General features: G+C 37.5%; 1 protein-coding gene across 1 annotated transcript in view; it reads right to left on the bottom strand.

Moving 5' to 3' along the window:
* LOC137261382 (uncharacterized) overlaps positions 1-26,169 on the bottom strand; it is a 40,881-nt gene that overhangs the window by 13,781 nt on the left and 931 nt on the right. The gene's annotated exons all lie outside the window — the stretch shown is intronic.

The following is a 26,169-nucleotide window of genomic DNA, read 5'->3' as shown; positions in this document are numbered from 1 at the left end:
ACTTTTGAAAATGTGAATCTACCATGAAGAAGGCCATTAAGGGGAACTTAAGACAGTAATGTATCTGCCTCTAACAGAAAGCAAGCACTCACCACCAAGTGTGGCTGATCAAGGCTACAGTTACAACTCGTGACCAGCGTAAACGTCTATGTAATTGAATTGCCATATCAATGGTGCCCCACCACTTGTCATTCCAAGATGTACATCAATGTCACTTCACAGTAATTGACAACATTTTTATCAATTCCCAGAATTTTCCTGCTACACATCAAATTTAATATCTTAACCTCATTTCGGTTTATATTTAACCTGCTTCCTGGTAGAATCCAAGAATTCTATCAATAACATTCAATTGAACGCCAGAGTTTACAATGCCATATACCCAATAACAAATCACACTCTCCATTTACAATTTTTTCCTGTTTTATTTGAGCCTTTGAATGTCAGCGTGCTGTGCCCCTCCAACACGCAAACATCAATAACTACGATCCCTTTCTCTAACTTCATCGTATATTGCAATTGTGTCTTTCAATAATCTATCAATTTATTTTCCTTCTTACACACCAACAACCCGTAATCTGCTTCCATCAATCTTACTTTACGGGGAGGAATCACTGGCTTGTTAATGCCCAGTGCAAGATAACCTTGAACCAGCGTATAGTACTAAAACTACTATACTCCTCTGACACACACCATCTTGAAGCATCAACAACGCTCAGTCAGGACAAGCCAGGGAGTCCACAACATCAAATCTTACACTCGGTTTGTCAGTTGCAACAGGAATACAGCACCATGAATATATTTCACTCAATAGCCCTGTGTCAACTTACAAGCTGAGCTTGTCAGATTCAATCGCTCACATACACCGATACATTTCGATTGCGTTCAATATCATAATGCCGAAATATGCATCTCATGATATGCCCATCCATCACCTTCATGGCGGAAATAAACATTCGTCAATATCGCCATCTGCTATAGGTTTTTTTTTCAATCGCTGATACAGCTTTCTCTTTAATAGCACATATTACCCCTGGGGAGAGGAGGTAAGTGCTAGTACAGATACCCAAACAGACCGAGTGCCGAGCTCAATAATGGATTAAAGCTGTTGACAGCCAGCATAATCCTCTTGCAGTTCCGTTAAATGTATTCCCCTCTTCTTCCCCAAAGGCAGAATCTACCAGCTGATAATTTACTTAAAGTGACTACTGTGCAGTTCCACATTGCATATGGGCACTGATATGGCAATACCTTATTGTAGGTAAGTGGTATGGAATGAATGGCACCAACACAAGCATGATAAAATGCTTCAAACATCAATCTGCTTCTTTTAACACAAAATGTCCTGACTTTATTAATCAATGCACTACGGTCTGTTCCTACACACGTATGTTGTTTTTGGGCATGAAAGAGCTAACATACTACTGAAACTTATTGACTATCCTGCAAACCCATTATATTAATAATTAACACAGTAGCGAAATACATTTCACGTTCTTCCCCATCGCTGTCAGGCACTCTGATTTGTTAGATTTTCCAATATCTTATCATGATCTACATGAGCATAGTGAATAGAATTAAACAGTGTCAATATCTCCTAGATTCCATTATATAGAATCCATAAACTACACCCTGCAATACTGTTGCCAATATAAATCAATACTATCATTATCCTAAATAAATAAAGGTAGAACATAGGAAATTAATGTCGTTACTCCCATTATGACAAAATATAAAATTTCAATGTCCATTATTAGTTTGTGCATTAAAATTGATGCAATAACATTTACAATACATATGCTTACTTAATTTCAAACTGACATACTAAACCTGTTGTTACAGTATCAACATCATTTCCACGCTGTGATCAACTTTCCTTTTGTATGAGTTTCATGTTTGAATAAATCATCAATACACATTTCCATCACTTTTATCCAACCCTACTTCCAAAATAATAAATATCCTGTAACATGACCAGTGCCAACGTATCTTAATATCTCCCGATGATACATGTTTGTTCAATGCTTACACTGCAAAGTTTGATGCTACGTGATATGAACCTTGATGTCACACGATTACCCACGAAGCATTGGCTGCATCACTGATTGTCTCCACCTATGGTCAGTGACAAATTCTCAATATCAATGCCTATGTAGAACCACTTTATCTAGGTATCAATCACACAGTCAAGAGATCAATTTCTCACACAATAGGAATATGAGAACTCTACTGGAATTGATTTATTTCGGCGAACACCTGCCGTTTTTGTGTTGCGATTATCCTCATTTCAATCCCATTAATCGCGGATGAGTCATTTCGTCACAGTAGTCAATAGTCGCAGCCAACTAAGGATATACAAGAATAAATCTCAATTAAGCGTAGAAGAGATTTTGTTGTTCCATGAAGCCTTAATTTATGGACTAATTCTTGCTTCGTACAATGTAACCCACAAGATTATTGGCAAACGCGATATTATTTGTAAGTCCACACACGGCTATTAAATCAAACTGTTTTTATCGGCCAATATGCACGCATTATCTACTCTGCATATCTATCAAGCATCACCATGGCAACCTAACGTATATCGCAGCGCAGGCCAGTGAATATGAGTTGTGGTAATCAACTTGCAGAAATCAATAGCAATAATGACAGAAAAAATAAAGTTCAATTCAGGAGTGTTTTCATTACTCGAAACATGAAATAAGCCTAGAGCCCTATCTTGTTAAAACATTTTTCCATTCTCAAAGTATGAAATGTTTGCAGAAGTAAAAAAGAAGTGATATGAAAGACTATCTTCTTATCAGAGGTAGTTAAAATATTAATAGTACTCATCTCTATGATCTAATATTTACGGCATTGGATGGCATTTGATATCCAAGATTTACGTTCCGACACAAGCGCTTTTACAATTGCCCAAACAGAAATATGACCTGTTTTCATTATATTTCACAACTGAATGCTACAATGCAGAAATTAGGTCTTCATATTCAGTCAGTGTTTTCATATGACACAATAAATACGCAAAAAATAATCTTATTTCATTCTTCATCAAAGACCTAAATCATCAGTTCAAGAGAAATTTCTTTCAGAAAATATGAGACTGAATGTGAAACCAAAGAATAAATTCTGATTCAGGTTTTGAATACATCACAAAATACCATTACCATCTATCTACATTGCATAACAACCTGGGTCTCAATCAGAGCATTAAATTTAGACAAATTGGTGCAAATATTGATATAACTGTAACAAAATATGACACAAAAAACTCTAATGTTCAGAATACATACTGAGGCCAATGCTCCACTAACCTCCAGTCTCGGACAAAGATGTATATTTTGCCAATCAATTTGTCCACCTCCTGCCACTCAAATATACATCCACTTTTCTAAATCTTCCTCATGCCTGACAAGCTCTTTTGTACAATGACAGCAATTTTTGCCAGTGTTGGCTAAACGCTCACCACACATGTGTCAAAGTATTACACTCTCTTACAGAATTAACCCTAGTTGGGCCAATAAAAAGTGTCACTTCCTTTTACGACTGCATACGATTGTGTCCAATTTTCTTTCATGCAACATGGTCAATTTCACAGACAAGTAAGTATCATAAATCTCATTGGTAACTCCAGCTCAGCCCAGTCGGGAATTATATAATCCTGGTTCTGTTGAAACCAGCCTTTCCACAGTGGAAGAAAAACACCTGATAACCAATGCCATATTCTGAAGTGCCTCTCGGCTAAATGGTCAAACTTGAATAATCACTGGTCTGACATGTGTGGAGTTAAATCAACAAACTGTGTAGTTCCAACGTCTTGGTATCTCAGTAAAAACAGCCATTAAATTACTTGAACTGGTTGTGTAAAACTTAACTGTTTGACAGATCTATTCATCAAGTCAAAAGAAATCCCCTAACATCTATTAAAGTCACATCTATTATGATATTCAGCTGGATAGACTATCTCAGTAAGAATCACCATCATCTTGTGGATTAAAACATTTTGTAAATTCCCACATGAACTGTTATTACCAAACAGTCAAAACAAGAAATAACAATGGACAATATATTTTACAAAAAAATAAATCAAGAAATGTCAATCTCTACACTCAAATGAATAAAACAGCCTTAGAACTTAATACACACCAAACGTCAAACATTTTAAATCCAAATTCTGAACAGTTTCACTAAATGTAAAATAAATAGCTTTAACAGTCATGATTCTGCATAGTCACTAATATCAGACACAAAATGCACAGGAGCTAAAACCCCAACAAACACATCTCCACACAGGACAGCACAAATGAAACCATATCAACATAATAACATGGCAGCCACAGAGTAAAACCCACATGAATCCATATAAAAAACTGGAACATAAAAAGTAAATACAGTATCGGCAAACATAATGCATTGCATACTCACAAAATATTTCCATTCAACTTGAAAATCATCCTTTAAAAGCTGAACCCAACAACTGCCTTTCACAAGTCAAAGTAGCAAGCTATGTCAACAGGAGTTATCTGGAGGTATAATTTCTCGATCTGCATGCAAAAAGTAGGTGTTTTGTACAGACAAGAAGGGAACCTACAGCATTTTGTTGTTAGCTGTTGAAAGTGTCAGTAATCCTCTCTCTGCCTGCCACTCTTTGACAGATCTCTACGTCAACCCGACACAAAGGGATGCAACCATGCTTGATCATCCTCAAGCCCACCCAAAAAAGGTAACGTGACAAAGGACGTACATACAAAAGAATGGCCATTCAACTTTCTTAATTTAATTCCTGTTTCTTTCTACTGTTTCTCTATTTATATTTCTTGTTAGGACCTTCTGTTTCTGTTTCCAAAAACTGCTTTGATAAAAGCTATTTCTTTCCTTTAACAATTTTTCTAACAATAATAACTGGTCATTTACTTTGAACAAACAAAACCATCAAGTAAACTGAAAAGTAAATGCAAAATCTCAACAAATAATTTAAACTGTTAAGACATATCACAGCCTTCTTACCCACAGAAGTCCAACCATTTCCTGCCTGCTTAAATTCAATTCAGTTAGATTTCCATTTTCAAAAAAAGCTGACCTAGAAAAAAAATTGCATAACTGTGTTATTGGTAGTGGTGTGTTTGGTATCTATGCCAGTATGCCATCTACCCATCCCCCATTGTTACAGCCCCTACTGCTGGCCATATGTCCAGAGAACAAAGAGTCATGATCCTCCCAGAGTCAATGGACACAATACATGTGCCTAGCCACACTGGGTAAGGGCCGAAGCCCTTTGTGTTCCCTCACAGCTACATCTGGGCGCCTATTCACTCACTGGACGCTGTGACATAAGCGTAGAGGTCATCGTGAGTTTTTCCCCTGTGTAGATTTCAGCCACATATGTCAGTCAAAAACCAAACACAGAAAAAGCAGGGAATCTTTTACTTCCTGTAGACGGTACAGTATTGAGCCTGATCATTCATGCTGAACAAAGGCCTGGCAGAGTTCAAGTGTGACCCAAGGCTGGCAGCTGGTGGGGGCTCTTATATAATGGGATTACTTAATTTGTCTTAGAAGATAGTATTACAGCTGGTTCAGGGACACAAGGATCATGAACCTTGCTTCTGGTTGCCACCAGTTTCTTTAGCTTCTTGCTCATTGTCCAATAAACATATAGGCTGTACAAGGGGATGCTTACATTTGTTGACTCGCTCCCTAGGGGAGGAACTGCACTATTGGGGGTCTCACTGAAGGGCCAGGAAAACAACTCTGGCCCTTAAATGCAACGCTCTTGACGATTTGTTTTGTTAGAAATCACAGCTTCAAACAAAACAGATCTGAATTGCATAACACTGAATACATTCAATCTTGGCTGTGTTGTTCGTTGTCTCTAAGACATCTTGCAACCACTGGTGTGTAGTTATGGTATAATTCTGTTACTTTGCAAATTAAACGTTTGGAAACAGAAACATTTTCCTGGTCAACTCTGGTTTTTCGACAGGAGTCAAGATCAGGGAATAAACCTTGTTTTTATCAAGAAGAGTTTTCCCAACACGATGCATCGTAAATTGTTCGCTATCCAGTGAATTTATTTTTAAATAGGTTCATTTCTTTTAACACTGAGTAGCCTTTGAAGCCCATATGAAACACTGTGTACTTGAGAGCAGCTCAAAGCATGCATTCGTTGTAACACAATCAATTCTACTTGCACTACATCAAATCAAATATCAACCTGCCAACTAGCTCTGCAATCTAAATTAACCTCTCAGCTTCCGCAACCAAAACTCAATATACACAACTCCAAAAATTTCACAAAATCTGTTTCCTTTAAACAATAGCAGCAGAAACATAGACTCATCAGGAGACCTCCATTACACCCTTGTAATCACCTTTACAAATCTCTCAGTTTTTTCACAACAAAAAACCACAACTTTTTTCAAGTTTTAGCATAAAAATGGTTAAATTTCATTCCTTTCCTGACAAGTCCTTCTAGCATAATTCCAAATCTCGCATAACTTGGCAAGCGGTCATAGGCTAGATGTAAACAAGATTTGCATTGATATTTACACGAATAGAATCTGACTTGCTTAATTCCTTGCAAGAGAAGGCAGGCCGCTACAGTTGTAAGTATATTCATACAATGTTTCTGCCCGAGGTGTCTTCCCTCCACTTTGATAGATAGAAGGGAGAGATCACACGACAATCTAATCACAGCAAGATTGAAGCAAATAGATCTGTCCATGTTGATTTACTAGCGGACAAGGTGTTAGGCTTCCTGTTTCAGCCATGTTACATCCACGACTCCCGCGGAGCTGCTGAAACAGTGCCGCCGCTGCCATCACCATCCTCCCATCTCAGTGATAGGTGCGCGGGCCTCAAGACCACTGATCAACGTTTCATGTCATACTTACTACACAGGGGGTGTGGACGAACAGATTACTACTACAAAACATGAACATTACCAGTCAACCAAGTAAGAAATCATGCTCAGGTGGAGTTCTCCTTCCAAAACGTCTTTCATCAATGTAAATACATAGATTTAAGAGTTTAAACAGTTGTAAAGCGGTGACAGCGTGATTATCATTTATATTAGTGGAGTTCTAGCTGCATACATGAATGCAAAAGGAGGGAAAATCAACCACTTTTTTCCACTGGATACAAGCAAGACGTCAGTTTCGGGGCAAATAATGTTCACCTATTCACACTCCAGAATTTAGTTGCCTGCACCCAACTCTCTCTGTGACACATAGGATCTTATATAACCTGCAATTCATTAAACTGTGGCATCAATGAATAATTACAATCAAAGGCCCACTTTCTTCTGTAGAGACTAAAGAGTGAAATACATTTGAATCTACTAAAGGGTAAGAAATAAACACATCTTCCTAAGTACTCACAAAATATATGTGTAATATTTAAAGTCATTTTTCAACTTGAATATTTCAAAGTCTAAAGAAATAAACAAATACCATGACATTACACTGAATCTTTTAATATCATCATGGCAGGGCAAGACTTCCAGAAATGACAAATTCCCTATCAGGAAAAGATTTCACTCTCCATATAGTCATGAAATGTCATAACTGCTTGATGGTGTCGCCACACTAAGGGTGGGGGTGGTCTCCCTGAACAATGTAGAGCTGCCCCTCACATTGAACCAGCATGCATTGGTTTACTGGCAGGAAGTGTGATAGGCGACATATCACTCACTCACTCACTCACACACTCTCACACTCTCACACTCTCACACACTCACACACACACACACACACACACACACACACACACACACACACACACACACACACACACACACACACACACACACACACACACACACACACACGTGTGCAGCGACATTAACAGTCTAAAATAACAACATGTGCAACATTGATTGCAGATTAACTTCAACACACACACAACACACATCCTCAACACATGCAAAAACTTCCTATCCATCAAAAATACATATTTACTTCAACACTTATTACTGGGAAAGCTAACTTTCAAATAAAACACCTTTACCGTGGAATCATTTTTCTCCAAACCTAATCTCAGTTAGCAGTGCTTTCGGAGAAAACTATGAAGAAGAAACTATTTCCCTACAAAATACTGAGGAAAAGAGATAGCTGAACAGTACAAACACCGCAAATATTCCTGGGTATATAGAGTCATGGCAAACCCTGGACAAAATAGAACTTCAAAATGAAAGTGCAACTTTGATTGATAAGAAAACAATGTCGAGATTGTGTGCATTCAGAAAAACATGGCAACAGACCCGATAACAGCCTTAGTTTAGTTGACATAATTCACCCAATCATCCAATCATGCAGAAAGAAGCTGCAACAATGAACATAATACTTATTCTGTTTTTATTATAATGACAATATTACAAGTTGTCTTGTTTTCTGTACTATCACTATCAATTTCAATAAACATCAATATGTAACCAATTTCATTTCAGTCCCACAAAGGCTAAATCTACTTTTATAGGTGTTCCTAACACAGTCCCCAACTGCAGCTAACAAAGACATCAATACCGTCAAGGAAATACAATACCACAGCACCCTCACCATCTACACAACAACAAAGACAATCTGCACATACTGAATAAAATATATTACCATTAACTTCACTCTGCAGGTAAGCACATAAAATGGATTGCAATTTCAATCCACTGTCATAATACACCTGTGGTAAATACTTCATAATTATTCATCATTCACGACAAAGGATATTCACATTAAATCTACAGCAGATTTCAACAATTCCCCATCTGTCAAAATAATGTAACAAAGCCAAGCTGAATGATAATCACTCGTAATTTGAGTATTCATGAAAACATTAACTTAACGGAGATGTATAATAATGATTTTTCCAACTAGGTGACAAAGTCACAAAACTTTTCCATCACAATGCAGTGATATATTTCCGTAACAAACAAACCAAGCAAGCATAAAATGGTGTAGATATCCCCATCACCAGACAGCGACTAATTAAGGGAGTCCCATGAAGGACTACCCCTAGGGGTCATCTACTCTATAGAATGTTGCAGACAATACATACATCCAGTCTTCTATCTATGTTCAGTCTCTACTACAGCTAATTGGCCTAGTAGGTGATTAACTTGTGTATTGTAGTCTGCCTGATAATTAACACCTCTGGCTAATTGGTATGTCAACACCCCCAGGGCTGGATCTCTACTATTACTGGAGCTGTCAAAACAACCCTGGACATGGGTCTACACAGGCATTGAACTGGGATGGTCATTCGCTGGAGCAGTACCTTAAACTATATGATCCAGGAATACTGAATCAAGGTTGGCAGTATTCAGTTAAGATGGTCAGGCTTCTCACACAGCCTTCATTCGAGAAGCAAACCCAGAACAGTTACATGGAAAGCAAACACTTTAACCACTGACCTTCTCTTCTGGTTACATCATTTTTGGTTCAATGACTATTAAAATGGGATTTCTCCTCAGGAATACATGATTTTAGTTCAATGATTGTTAAGATGAGTTTTTCTTCAGGAGTACATGATTTGGGTTTTATGATTGTTAAGATGGGTTTCTCTTCAAGAGTACATGATTTGGGTTTAATGATTGTTAACATGCCAGGCTTCTCTTCAGGAATACAAGATTTGGGTTTAATGATTGTGCATGTGGGACTTACTTCAAGAATATATGATTCGGCTTTAATGACTGCTAACATGGGAGTTCTCTTCAGGAATACAAGATTTGGGTTTATTGACTTAACATGGGAACATGATTTACAATGATGATTGAAAAAAGTCATGGGAAAAATATCATCTTAATATAACTATTAAAGAAATCCTTTTCTCCAGTTATCTATTTTTTCTATTTTTCTATTTTCTAAATACATTATCAATACTGACTTTCTGGGTTTATGACTTTTCCTAGGACATTTTTCTCTTTGCATGACCTTTTTTCCCCACAACCGTTACAACGTGGAAAGAGGAAAAGAGAAATTACTTTATACGTTGAATCCATGTTGGAATCAAACTCAGGTGTGAGATGTAACAAATAAACACATCATCCACAAAGCTGACCTGCTGTCACAGAGGACATTTATGAGTGAGTGACTTTTAGTATTACACCACTTTTAGCAATAGTCCAGTAACATAATGGTGGGGGGACACTAGAAATTGACATCACACATTGTACCAGAGATACCAACCCCAAAGTGTTGTAAAATTAGTAGTCAACTAAATAAACCAAATCATGATGGATTCTGTGAAAAAAAGTAATGACGTTACCTCACATGGTTACATTACTTCCTCCGGAACTAAATGTGTCAAATCACAAAGGTGTTGAAATCAGTTTCACTAAAATTCCGTTTGTTACTTGCAATCTTTGCAGTTCAAATATGTCATTAAATTTGATGAATGGAAGGTATGTGAAGTCCGAAAATGTATTTCATCATTGAAAGTATAAGTTTTTGTCTACTTTATTCAAATTTCATAGGATTTCTAGTGGTATCATTGTGGCGTAGTTTGAAGATAAAATTTGTAGCAACTACGATAAAATCGTAGAGGTTAGTACCTCTGATTGTACCCATGTCTGAAATCAAAACCTGGTCTTCAGGCCTGATAAATGAACGCTTTCACCAATAGGCTACCCTACACCCTTAAGACACTAAAACAATTAGGTCAATAGGAGTCATAAAGGTTTGTGACCACTGACATGAAAGAAGATCTTGTATTACATCATTGGACCTTTAAATATCAAAACGTATTAGCCTATTGCCCTTCAGGTACCAAGACACAAAAAGCAACATCAATCAAATACCTAAGACTGCCTTGAAAATTTGTTTTGAAATGTCTTTTTGGTATGTGAAGCATGAACATGTTCGATGAAAAATTCTAAGTGCTTTGAAGTTAAGACAATCTCTAAAGTGAAACAAATTTACAATCAGGATACAATACATTGAATCTAAATATTTCTACCAGGACCAGTTAGCGATATAGAGAGGGTATAAAAATATGCAGGCAAATCATCATTGGGGTTAATGCCTGTGAACAAATTCTGCTGTCAGTAATACTCAAGTCTGGACAGTGGGTGACATCCTGAGTGAGTGAGCGAATTTAGTTTTATGCCGCTTTTAGCAACATAATTCTGGCAATATCACAGCAGGGTATATCTGAAACTGGCTTCACACAATGTACCAAAGTGGGGAATTAAACCATGATAAGGGAAGGCTCTAACCACTATACTACCTAACACCCCTTAACAGTGAGTGAGTTGAGTTTTATGGCACACTCAGCAATATTCCATCTGTTCAGTAGCAGTCCGGAAATAATCTAGTCTGGACCAGACAATCCAGTGATCAACGGCATAAGCATCAATTTGCGTAAGTGGGAACCAATGACATCTGTCAACTAAGTCAGTGAGCCTGACCAAGTGATCCCATTAGTTGCCTCTTACGAGCAGTCACCTTTTATGGAAAGCTGAAGGCGTATTCTACCCCTGGACTTTCTCGGGTCACACCCGTTAACAACTGAGTCATGATGACATCTACCAACCAAGTCAGTGACGCCCGGCTATTGGATCTCTGAGTCACATCATACATTAAGCATGGGTTGCCGACAACCAGTTCTCACCCGGATCCAAAGGGGGCATACTTAAGTTGCACTGGAAACTCAACAATCAAGGAAGACATTGACTTTAGTACAGGTGCTTTTGGCTTAGAAAGGGGAAATAGTTTGAAATCCATATGTAATCTAGATGAATGGGTCTGACATGGATTCTGGAAAGTACCTTATTCCATATCTCTCAATCATGTCTGTCAGCTCAAAAGAACTTTAGGACACTTGTTAATGCTAATCTTAGAGAGTTGCTGTATTTGAGCCTTAGGATCTCCTTGATTGTAGGATGCCAAGAAACTGTGTCATGCATGATCCTCGGCATACTGGGAACACAGGCTGGTATTGGACACTAGCTGGAACACAGGCTGGTATTGGACACTAGCTGGGAACACAGGCTGGTATTGGACACTAGCTGGGAACACAGGCAGGTATTGGACACTAGCTGGGAACACAGGCAGGTAGGTATTGGACACTAGCTGGGAACACAGGTTGGTATTGGACACTAGCTGGGAACACAGGCTGGTATTGGACACTAGCTGGGAACACAGGCTGGTATTGGACACTAGCTGGGAACACAGGCAGGTATTGGACACTAGCTGGGAACACAGGCTGGTATTGGACACTAGCTGGGAACACAGGCAGGTATTGGACACTAGCTGGGAACACAGGCAGGTAGGTATTGGACACTAGCTGGGAACACAGGCTGGTATTGGACACTAGCTGGGAACACAGGCAGGTATTGGACACTAGCTGGCAACACAGGTTGGTATTGGACACTAGCTGGGAACACAGGCAGGTATTGGACACTAGCTGGGAACACAGGCTGGTATTGGACACTAGCTGGGAACACAGGCTGGTATTGGACACTAGCTGGGAACACAGGCTGGTATTGGACACTAGCTGGGAACACAGGCTGGTATTGGACACTAGCTGGGAACACAGGCAGGTATTGGACACTAGCTGGGAACACAGGCTGGTATTGGACACTAGCTGGGAACACAGGCAGGTATTGGACACTAGCTGGGAACACAGGCAGGTAGGTATTGGACACTAGCTGGGAACACAGGTTGGTATTGGACACTAGCTGGGAACACAGGCTGGTATTGGACACTAGCTGGGAACACAGGCTGGTATTGGACACTAGCTGGGAACACAGGCAGGTATTGGACACTAGCTGAGAACACAGGTTGGTATTGGACACTAGCTGGGAACACAGGCAGGTATTGGACACTAGCTGGGAACACAGGCAGGTATTGGACACTAGCTGGGAACACAGGCTGGTATTGGACACTAGCTGGGAACACAGGCTGGTATTGGACACTAGCTGGGAACACAGGCTGGTATTGGACACTAGCTGGGAACACAGGCAGGTATTGGACACTAGCTGGGAACACAGGCAGGTAGGTATTGGACACTAGCTGGGAACACAGGCAGGTATTGGACACTAGCTGGGAACACAGGCTGGTATTGGACACTAGCTGGGAACACAGGCTGGTATTGGACACTAGCTGGGAACACAGGCAGGTATTGGACACTAGCTGAGAACACAGGTTGGTATTGGACACTAGCTGGGAACACAGGCAGGTAGGTATTGGACACTAGCTGGGAACACAGGCAGGCATTGGACACTAGCTGGGAACACAGGTTGGTATTGGACACTAGCTGGCAACACAGGCAGGTAGGTATTGGACACTAGCTGGGAACACAGGTTGGTATTGGACACTAGCTGGGAACACAGGCAGGTATTGGACACTAGCTGGGAACACAGGTAGGTATTGGACACTAGCTGGGAACACAGGCTGGTATTGGACACTAGCTGGGAATACAGACATGTTTTGGACACAGGCAGGTATCAGACAAGATTGAAGGAATATATACCAAATTACTTTCACTGCATTAATTGCAGAGATATGTTTTCACTGCATTTTAGGGTGGGCTTTCATTTGGTTAATGATGGTAGGGCTTGCACTTCTGGGTTAAGTTGACCTTAGTGATAAACATAGCTCCTATCCTTGCAATGAGGATAACTTATCTTATACCTCTTTGTTAATATTCCATCCTTGTTCAAAATTCGAATTGCACGTCTCCTTGATGTATCAGTAAATTAATAACTATTGACACTTGTATAAATACACTTCTGCACTGGTCACATGACAAGATTGATAGGTACTTTACACTTGTACAACTTGGTCATGTTAGGTCTGCTTAATGATACCTTCTGTTGTCTTCTCTTATGACACTACAGAACAATAACAAGGGGATCCAGAAATGATATTATTTTTATGACATTGTTTATCCAGTATTTAAGATCAAATGAAATCTTTATTTCGGATGAGTACACTTTAGAAGTTTTACAAGTATGGATGTACATCCCAGACAAAATGATGAAGGACGCAGTATTTTTGCTGGCTTTCATGAGATTTCTCCTCAGGTCAAGTATGTTTGGATTTGTTACTTTCAGCAAAATTCCAGCACTCCTGGTTGCACCCACTGTGCATGCGTGTTGTCTCTAACTGACCCCACAGCACTACTAACTCCTCAGTACCTCCCCATCACTGTTTGATACACAAGATTTTCACAAAGTGTTGTTTTATTCACGTGGACGTTGTCACAAGTCGGTTCAAAAGCTCCTCTGGTACTAAAGCTACAGCAAGCATATTTCCTTGAAGGAAATATACATCCGATTGCTTCTTCCTCCATTTCATCTTTACTACAAACACATATCTACATCAAAATCAATCGTAAGTGTAGACGGACGCTAGTAGCTCAACTTATCTGATGAAGGCTTCCGAAATTCACTGTCACTCAAACTCTGACATGCTTTGTTGAAGAGGAAGGTAAATTTGTAAGCATTCGCAACAATGATAATAGAATTACTCTTGTTCTTTCAATAAAGACAAAGGACTCTACATTCAAACCCACCATTTACACATCGACAGTAACCCTGCTATTTCAATGAGAATAATCATTCAATTATCCTTTAAGCCCCTGGACTAAGAAACAATCACAGTGAGGACTGAAGCGCTACATACAGCAGTGTATGAGTGAGTGAGAATGATTGTGCACTAGTTTAGCAATATTACCAGCAATACCAAGGCAACAGACACCACAAATGAGCTTCACACATTGTACCCATATGGGGAATTAAACCCAGGTCCTGGGCGCTACTGACACTTTAACAACTAGGCCACCCTTAGCCCAATCTATCCACATGGTAGTATTCACCAACGTAAGATTGATGAAGTTCCATTTCAAAACCAGCAGATATAGACATAGTTTTGAGGATAGTAGTATCAAATATTGATATCGAAATCATATAAAGGACACAGGGTATGATTAATACTACCTTCACAATTGACTTGAGAAGTTGACTTATCTTTCTCAAGGGATTGTAATAATAAGGCTGGATTCTGTTCCAAAGTAGAACTATCGTAGTTTACAGATGAAAAATAATAACCCTGTCTACTTGCGATGCCCCCACAGTTTACCCACGTCACCTCCGGGTACCAGTCATTGGTTGAAGATATTGACGAAGTGCTTGCCACGGTAGATAGGCTGACAGATTCATGATAATCTAGATATGTCAACAGAAACCAGATTGGGATATACTCCATTGAGCATGTACTATCTGCTTGCCTTCAGTATTTGCACAATTTACACTGCTTCATTGTCGTAAAAGAAACAAACAAAAATAAGACACACACGTTGTGTGTCCCTTTCCACTGCCTCGTTCATCAGCTTTTGTTGAAAGAAAACTTTAGAATTTCAATGAGTCATAAGGAAAAGCATTTTAAATCAGAATCAAAGTCAAAAGAAATAAAATTAAAAATATAGTAATTGAACACTTTGATTTCATAAACATGACTGTCAAAAGTGAAATGTCAAATATTTCATAGCCCAAACGAGGTAACTGTATATTCCTCTGTTCCCTAATTGCATCTAACAGCCAACATGCCATCATCGGATGCTGTGTACACGGCCTGTAGTGATATCTACGTCAATTTGTTGGGTAGGGCTGCATGTTTAATCTTTGAAATGACGTTTTGTAAGGGGAAAATGGAAACTTTAATACCTAGTCCGCGTCTCTATGAACTCCCCCGGGGAATGCTGTGATGAGCAGATTACATATTGAAGCTTGCACTTTTTTACCTACAAAGCCGAAAGCTCAACAAAGACTTAAGTTTCTTACGTTTTTACCTATTAAAAAAATGACAGCTACCTTTAACACTGTCATTGACAGAGCCAGGGTCTCATCATTAACAACTTGAAAACATGACATTGTCTCCGTGATTTTAGACCAGGAAGGTGAAACTGATAACATATGATTTCCACTTACAAATTTATATTTTAAAATTTTAAATTCTAAGGAAATCCAATATTCTTAAACCCTGGCTTCCTGATGCATCCAAATCCAGCATTATAACAATGATTTACGGTCATCTGTGCTAGAGCATGTAAAGTCTCTGCTGGATATGGTATCACCAGAAATTCCGCATATGCTGCAAGCTGCTTAAAGAATATATTTGATCACACTCTACATTTGATGCGCTTAATCACATAACAAAAACCTTTCTTATTTTTTAATCATCTTTGATGCAATTTGATTTTATCGGAGCCAGATTTCTGTGCCAATTTAGGGTCAGTTCCATTGTGGCTTGATCGGTTCTTTAACATGAAGAGTATCCGCTGTTGGATGTATGTTGTCCAATCAATCGTACCCGCACACAAACTTGATGTTCCCTTCAGTTTAATACACATAATACACCTCCACCACTAAACACAAATCTCAAATGGAAAATTAGGAAAAAGTAAATTCATAAAAGTCATGCATGCACGTCGTTACCATAACAACGAAGCATACTTAGAGTTTCTTTAAATGAACGTGATACCAGAAATCACGTTTTTGATGAGCAATTGAAACGTATGACGCAATGTTGCAACGCATTCGGACCCACTGTAGGCCTAAATGGATTTTTGAAATGATGAATGTTACAGTTTAAACAATTTCTTTAATTTGGATAAAGAAATATCAATTTCCCTTGTCAATGCGATGGGGTTTTTGCAATCCGAACCCAACATCTACGTTGATGTGAGTGCAATCAATATATACTGTCAGTAAGGGTGTGATGACCCGTTAGGCTGGGGGAGTGGCGGGGAGGGGAGGGGGAGGAGGGAGGGACTGCCTTGCTGCCCAGACAAAGATAGGACCATCAATGAAGACAACTCCTCATCAAACAGTGGACGGATGATCTCCGATCAATTATGGTGGCCCATCTTCAATTGTTCTGCCCCAGGCCCAGCAACAATGCAACTTACCGTAGTAACAGTACAAGCTGTTATCACACTGCATTGCCCAGGCATCACAGATGTCCCTTTTCATTCAAAATGGTGAGATTCGTCATAGAATCATGACATATGGCTTAGCTTAGTAACTGGTAACTTTAAAACTGACCTCAAGGTTGGAAAGCACAGTACAAAGGAAACTGGTTTCAAGTCTTTAACTGCGGCATAATTGACCTTTCGATGAAAGTCTGAAAAGGTTAAACTTTCCTAGTTATGTTAAGACAAAGAACCGAACTGTATTTTTAGTTTTCATTTGGATTAATGTGTTTATTTCTACCTCTTGATCATCCATGCCGACAACTAAAAGATAAAACAAGAAATACTGTTTTCAAAGATGTATTGTCTGCTAAGGCCTCTAAGTTGATAATATCATATCTAATTATGTACATCTACGACAGGAAAAATACATAACAAATACAATAAAATTATTTGATTGCAATAGGGTACTACCAATATCTTACACTGAATACAAAGAAATGATATTACGCTTCCTTGAAAATATGCCCCCGCCAAATTCCATTATAACAAATGACAAACATAATCCCTGGAAACACAATTAAAAGAACAAAATCGACCATTTCTACAATCCAAAATACCAACACAAAAATTCTGTTTTGAGTGATTGTAACTTTGTAACACAAAGACATTATTTCGGGATTCTAATACCCCTCTCCAGCCAAGCTTCAACATGCACCCTGACATGACAAATACAAGTTGTAATGATAGTAGTTTCCAGTATTTCTATGTTGTAGAGATTTATTGACATCTTTGGACCTTAATTTCGACCAATCAATACTGGTGAAGAGCAAGGCCTTAAGCCCTCAAGACAAAGAACATCTGTCAAATTGCTGCGAATGAAAGGACTGGCACTGGGTCTAATACAAATAGTCAACACACAAACAGACAATGATGACAGTCTAACAAAATGCTTATTACTAGACAGATAATAAAACACAAAAATCAACTCTTTTCCAAAATCATTATTTTCATAAAAAATTTCCAACAAAAAATTTCCAAACCTTTTGTTTACTGATTTGAAAAACAAATACCCAATTCGTTTTAAATAAGTTTTATGTTTAAACATTCAAAACCTGCTTACTACAAAATGCACAAAGGCATTTTAAATTTCAACAATTTGCCATCAGAGCGCAGTCAAGTTTAGCAAGCACGTGGCATGTGGACTCACAAAGCTTTCACTCACCATTAAAACTTAAGTCATCTGTCACAGAACGATTGACGATCACTGACACCAAACATGTCAGTTGAAACACACATCCCTTGAGAAACGCATGCTGCTAGTATATTACGATGATCGCTTATTGAAAGCCACTCACGCACCGCTGCCTGGCCCAGCTATTGATAAACCTTGCAAGCTTTTATTTATAAGTTCCCTCATCGACAGGAAATTCATTGTGCAGTCAGGGAGTAGATAAGAAATGGCATATACATTTCAAAAGCGTAAGCCGTGCTCCCAACACCTGTCTTAGCATAGTAAGATGTCATTGGATAACTGAAGCGTCACAGTGAGGCTCGGACACTCCTATGATATATTGTTGCCTACCACAACACTGTACAACCTACCATGAGCTGTAGAGTAAACTGCCCATTTCCATTAATGCAGCCACACACCGACGCAGGAAACAAATCATCTACATTCCTTTCATGCTAAATTTCTTTCTTTGTATTACAACACGTTTACTGATACTTTGCACGTATATTTATCAAATGCTTGCAATTTTGTAATCTTAATAAATTTGCAAAAAAATGACTAAACATTTCTGTGAACATAACTCCAATAAAAATTTTATCTCAATTGATACATCTGAAATTTGACCTTTAAAAAAATAAATTGTATATTTTGGAATTGGCTCAGTTTGTCAGCATTTAACTTAATAAACTTGCTACTGTTAAGGGAGACTTGTGGTTCATCCTTTTCTTTGGCATTGCTTGCATACATCTCTATCAACATGAAGTGATCTGTTTGCATACACTGTACAGCCTAGGTTTCAAATATGAAGCGTCCTATTATGACAGCGCAGTCACAGATACCAGTATTATGATACATTCTTGTAAATACCTCATGTTATTATAAGTTGTTTTGTGTTCATGATGCATGGACAGTTTTCTTTGAAAAAAGACAGTAGGTGATATGTTTTACTTCAACCATTAATATTTGAAGTTTCTAGCACAGTCAAACCAAAACGTTTGAATAAATTGTGTAAATTTGTCATTTTTACCATACAAAATGCAAAAAAATGATTAATAACTATCTATATGACAGTTGGTAAATATATAGACACATCCCACTGGCTGGTTCACATTAGGATAAATGGTTACAGACTGTCCATATTGCTCATTCTCAACTGATAATGGCAGTGTGCAGAATTTCATAATAAAAAAACTTGTTTAGTGACAATTGATGTGATGTTTAATTAATCAATAATGTGCTTGTGCTGAAGATGAATTAGTATAAGAAACTGAAGCACCATTGAAGCCTGAGTATATTCTGCAATCTGATGCTGGAGGATTGACAATAACGTGAACAGAGTTACAACAAAATGAGAACCACAACATACAACACAGGACAAAATCTCTGATATTGAATACAACATCAATTTAATAAACTTGGCTCCAACAAAGTTATTTTTTGCAAAATATTTTGAACATAATAAATTTTGGAGAAAACAAATTTAGGAAAAGATTGTGATGATAAAGAAATGGGTTAATCACTTGTATTTTTCTTCAGTCTTCAAACAAGAGTATCAAACACCTGGTGTCTAATGTCATTTCAAGATATCATTTCATATACTGTTCATAGCTATAGTTGCCCTAATTATAACAGTTTGTTTTGACAGATATGCAAAGTGTTCATTCTCTAATAAAATGAAACATTTTATCTACATGACCATGGACACAACTGATATTCCGAAAACATGCTTGTATGTTTACAATGGGAATTAGCTTGTGGCGTTGGGATTCATCTACACTAATGCTTAATACTTACCCCTATAGATTCAGAGTGACAGTAGATGGTTTAAAATATTTGTTGGTTCACTACACTACTAGTAAATGTGCCATAAAACATGGATACAAAACAACAACCTCCTTCCTGCAGCCAAATATGTCAATCGCTGAGATGTTCCCTCATTCAATTTCAACCTGGGACAGGCAGAGATAAAGTTTGCAAACATTCAACTTGAACATATCATTCCCTGTCAGATTCAAAATCTGAATTTGTCAGCTTTTGAAAATGTTAAATGCCAAAGTAATCAAAAAACCTATTTGTAATTGAGTAACAAAAGCAAATTCTACAAATATACAATACAACTGGTATCAAACAAATTATAAGAAGCTAAACCTTTAACATTATTCTATCAAATTTTATCTTTCAGAAACATTAATTCTGCTTTTGTTAAAGATTTATCTCAACAAAATTAAATTTCTTCATAGTCTTAAGTGAATAAATAGCAATATTTGTCTCAAGTTTACCTCCACATTCAGCTTTAATTCAGGACCTTAGAACTGAATCTACATCGCTCATTTGATCGATTCAGTGCGAATCAAGATGTTTGAATGGGCCTGTACAGGGCTTGATAGAGCTAATACTAGAACTACAATGTGATAGTCTTATGGTTGCTCTATTCTATATGTCAAATCTATTTTCTCAGTTGATGTAAAAACACATGTGCATTTAAGAACTCAGGATCTTATACTCTTCTCTGAACTCAGTGTTTAAGTGGAGTCAAATCCCTTTCAAACACACTACAGTATAAAAAACTACTATCAACTTTCATGTTTTTTCTACAGCAGAAAAACAATCTGAAACTTCACTTAATATATTCATCAGCATAAACGAAAATTGAGCTCTTGGATCAGAGATCAACGGTTATTGACTTTGAAATATTTAACAAATATTCCCAAACAAGTAGGTGAACTGTTTCATGAATACTATTATTATTGGCTAATTCCATATGCAGTCTCACAAAGCCACAGATTTTGCTTAACCCAATACCACAGTTTCCAAACCGCCACATTTTCCTTTTTCAATATTACAGCTTGCACTGAGCATAAGCAAATAAAGCTGAGGACAGACATCAAGTGGAATTTGAAACGTAACCCAGTATTGCACTGATATATTCACATACATACTCTATCTCAACTATTTCAGCTAAGACAAACAGAGACATACTTAAGCTAACAATTTAAAGAATCATTTTCTTAAGATTATCTTTCCAAAACTGCAGTAAACTGAAACATTACTCATAAAGATAAACCAGATTTGTCAATGGCAGTAAATAGAGTGGTTGAAGTACATTTGAACTTTGTTTGTAATTCTAATTCAGTCGTGTAGACACTCTTGCACAACTTCTATTCTTACTTTTATAATCACCTCTAAAATATGCCTCCACATCATGCACTTAAATATGTCACACAAATACCACTGTATCTTTTAAAGAATGAAAGCGAAGGAGTCACAGCCCTTAAGCTAACAGTAAAATACCTAGAAACATCTACATTTTACACATCACCGAAAACCATAAAGACCCAAGCATGTGTTAGAAATATTAATTATCACATGACAATCATTTTTCCATACAAACATACACATGTAACTACAAAAGATAAGCAAACAGACTTATACCATGAAGATTTTTCTGCAGCTGATCTTATGAAACCAGGTTGACACAGACACATTTCCTTGTTATTCATGAGAGTATCCAGGGTGGAGCTAGGGACTAAAGGTAGGCAAGAGCTGGATGACCCACAAGCAACTTATACCAACAATAATCTTATTTTGATAACTAAACACTCACGGGTGTAAATCATGCTATCTCAAGTTAAACTTCCTGTTGTGAAAATATGCATGTATTTTATGTCTTATGCATCCAGGGTGTTAATCACACAAGAATCAGCTTGTAATAGCAGAGTTTTCCTGGTGCCGTGGCATTGTGTTACATTTGCTTCGAACAGTAAACTATATAAATTACTGTATGCACAGGATTAAAAGAGGAATCTTGGTAGGGCATATGACATGGCAGGAAGTTGCACAATACCTCCGCCTATCTACCTGACTAAGATACTTAACCTATATTGTATGTACACGCTGTTATCAACATCCCTCTATGGCTTTGCTCTACGTTTGAGTTTTAGAGTCTCATCACTTCTCTCAAGATATTTTTCCTCTATCCCAGAACTCCCCAAACAAGATACTATAAACGTTATTATGTACATGTGTTTAAATCACATCAACTTTTATCTTGAAAAGTGGCAGAATACTACTATCAAGAACCACTCATGAATTTGCAGAAGTTTGACAAATATTTTTCCAAACAATAAAACAAGCGACACCAAAATTGACTGGAGGTCGTCCCTGAATATTCTGATAGTTTCATTGTAACATTACAAGGTATGTGTCTGTGAGAACAGATGAACTTGAGATAAATCTGCCGGAGCCATGATGAACTAACAGATTCTGTTACAAGGCAACAAACCCCAGTGGAGTCATATTTTCATTTCAGCCCAGTTTGTTTTATCTCCAAATTTTTTTGACAAATATTTCCAGAGGTCATTGTTGCAAGGGGCAATCGATGGCCGAAATGTTCGTATTTCCTCGTGTATACACACACAGCTGTACCTGTGTTTAAGATCTGCCAGCAAACCAATGCGCCATCATTTCTGTCGACTTTAAGATCAAGAAAAACTCCCAGCCATCTTTAAAATTCTATAGTCAATCTATGTGCCACACTTATTGACTGTGAGCAAGTAGATACTATGCGTCACTCAAAATAAAGCTCTTCCCCATCCCATTGTCTCCCTGAAGGAGACAGTGTTCGTTGCCTGTTTCTTAACCTTTATCATGCCTGCCAATTTTGATTGAAGATAGAGTTTTTTCCTTATCTATCTACAAACACGACAAATGTTTGCAAAGCGACTTTTTGAAAGTTTAAATTGACAAACATTGTCTTGTATTGAGTTTGTAAAGAAAGTTTTTTGGCACCAGACCGACCACATGATGTATAAAGATGGACTTGAATTAACTGAAATTCATAGATATCACTGAACAATGCTACATTTCAAACTGAAATGAACTATGACTATTTACATCAGTGGCAGATGAGGATTTTCTTTTGACACAACCAGAGCATGTACAACTGTTTTATTGTGGGTAAGACATAAATACATGTAAGGCATGTTCCACAACATTTCAGTGTCATAACATTACAATTTAACTTACAAAAAATTAACTTGACATTGTGTATGGGTAGTTTTACTCACATTTATTTATGTTTAAACAAAGAGGAAAACAACCATTTCAAATGACTTAACTGCTTGAACCAAATGAGCAAAAAAGCACTAAGGTCACAATCCTTTTCAGAATGTTGCAGCCAGTTTAGGGTAATGATGTAAGTTGGTTGATTGTGAGACAAGGTTTCTTCAGATGTCGTGACAAATCAAAAATGCTTGTCATGACAAGGAAATCATTTGTGTCTTATCACTTAAAAGTCATTTTTGGTCTATGTTTCGCAGAGTATGATTTAACTAAGTCAATACAGAGAGTGCTCACTCAGAACATTCTTTGTATGCTGACGATATCAGCTATCACAGGGGCAGGAGTGGGTCAAACTATCTATTTATTGCTTACCATCTTTCCTTATGATCACTCAACGACGACATATACACATGTATAACATATATACACCTAGTTTATTACACCTGGTGTGGTATGCCAGTTAGCATCTAGTCAAGATTGAAGTTTTATATCACTGCCTTCACAGATTCACATGTTTTTGAGGCTTTACTTACTTAAAAAAAAAAATGTTTCTTGATGCCAAACTGTGATGGTTTCTTCTCCCTTTGTCCAACATTACAATACTTTTAGACCAGAACAGGTTAAAAGGCAACACTGTTCCAAAGTTGTTCGCAATTCCATCAAATCTTCCCATTTAATTATTACTGATGAATAACTTTACCAAAAAACAATAACATGAACAAGAGAAAATCTTAGTGGGTGTATTGGCTTATCACAGTAAAATACAAACATCCTTGTTTAAACTATTGCACACATGTAGATGTTAAGACAATTAACTAATTACTACATCTACACTCTATACCTTAATCTATGTGTTATAAATATGTCTTAAATGCTAGCATTTCATAAACCAGGATATGGCCAAATGTTAAACATTATTTCAATTGCTTAAACTGCTGCATGATAAAGTTTGACATGTGACACCATAATGAACTAAATGTGTCTGTCTGTCTGTCTATCTGTCATTAGCCTAGGACATGTGGGCTATACGCTTATCCCAGCTCTACAGTTTCAGTTATTTCCTGAAACCTAGACTGATTTCTTAGTAAGCTTGGCACCAAGAGCACACAAATTCCCTACGCCTGGTCCAGGTATGTGATGAATACCTGTCTCATTACTAGGTAAATATTTGTTGCGGGAAGCTGTATAGACAAAGTCCATGTGAAAATGACTTATAGATTTTTAAGAGCAAATATGACTGGCGACATTGTACTTCATATCTTGAAAATGTAGGTGGTCTCAAATAGGTACAAGGTAAGACAAAGCCATATTGTTTTCCCACACAAAACTTGTGTTTTTTCCCTAAAGATAACATGTATACGGTATGTAAAACTCTCCGTTCATATTGTATGAAACCCAACCATCCTATAACTTCTTTGTTGGAACAGTGTCTCTTACCTATGTGGAACGCAACCGTTCACGTTTTGACAATGTCATATTGTTTACCAAGAATGTAAGAATCTAACGATTGCTTGTTTTCTTGATGCCCGCCAATCACCGACACACACACCTGATAGTCTATACTAGAAGTAAAGAGTGTATTATTTTTTCGCTGCTTGCACCCGATGTTCTTTGACGATGTCAACAAGCAAACCTGACATGAAGAGTGGGCTGAAACTCAGGTGTATTCCGTATTGAACTGCACAGCAGTGTCTATATCCAGGCCTTGGCAATGTCAACAGGATATATTTGTTTGCTTCTCTCGAAAGGGAAATGCTAGATACACATAAGCTTGAGACAAAGTACACGAGCCAGACTTTAACATAACTGCACATCTACGACTTACTACACAAAATACCGCATGTATCCTTTCATAACATGACTCATGAACGAATTATTGTTTCCATCCTAAAAAATTCCATGCAAAATTGGACTGTTTGACTTTAGCATGTTTCAAATTGTGAAAGAAACCCTTGATTAAAATTGACAGCTCCTACAACTTTTCGCTATTGTTACTGTTCTATTTTTAATTCAGTTCCCATGTTTAGATTCTGGAGTTTTCAAATAGACTGGTTTCTTTCTTTCTATCAAAAACTTTTTTTCCCCTAACACAAAAGTCAATATAGTAAATATACATGAAATGCAACAGATCTTGTGATTTAATGTTTGTTCTAGATGGACAATATTGATATTATATCAAAAAGTGGAACAATTAAGTAACAAATGACAACATTACATCAATGAACATCGCTTTGCTATGTAAGCAATTTGCAACACTGTTTCCCAATCAAATCTTTTTCACAAATTTTGCTAACAATGTTGCACAATATTAACTAGGCAGGTGATATTGTTTGATACTGCTTTGAAAGATATTTCCTAGCAATTAACAACAAATAAAAAATGTTTAGCACTAGAAAATACACCTTTCCAAAATCGATTACAGAAAATATGAAAGTTGTGCTTTAAAATAAGGTAATGAAGGTAATTACAAGAATTAAAAATAATTAAATACTTGTTTCAACATGCACTGGACCATGATGCAAAATTAAAACCCATAAAAAGTATTTTCCTTACAGTGAACAAAAGGCATCGTCAATAATGTAAGCATTTCACAAGAGGCTCACTCTAGCATAGCAAGAAGCAATATCAGCTATTTCTGGCATCAAAAAAATTTTGCTAACTGACAATGACTTGCAAGTATCACAAAGAAAAAGTAATTATTTTCCTCAGTCACTAGATAATTTTCCATGTGGCAGTAAATAAGAAATTGGCCATTGATGACTCACTCAATTGGACCTAAGCAGGCACAGAGAACTGTTAAAATAAATTACATGACAAATTCTTCATATACAATTTTCACAAAATTGTGCTGCACGTCAACAGAAAATCAAATTGTGCACATACATACAATTGCTGTCCGTCCCCATCTTTCCACAAGAATCTTGAGAAATTTAATTTCCTTGGCAATCACCAACACTTGACGGACAAAAGGA

The sequence above is a fragment of the Haliotis asinina genome, chromosome 14, assembly GCF_037392515.1.
Source record: "Haliotis asinina isolate JCU_RB_2024 chromosome 14, JCU_Hal_asi_v2, whole genome shotgun sequence".
Lineage (NCBI taxonomy): Eukaryota > Metazoa > Mollusca > Gastropoda > Lepetellida > Haliotidae > Haliotis > Haliotis asinina.
This window is presented reverse-complemented; position numbering and strand designations above follow the sequence as displayed.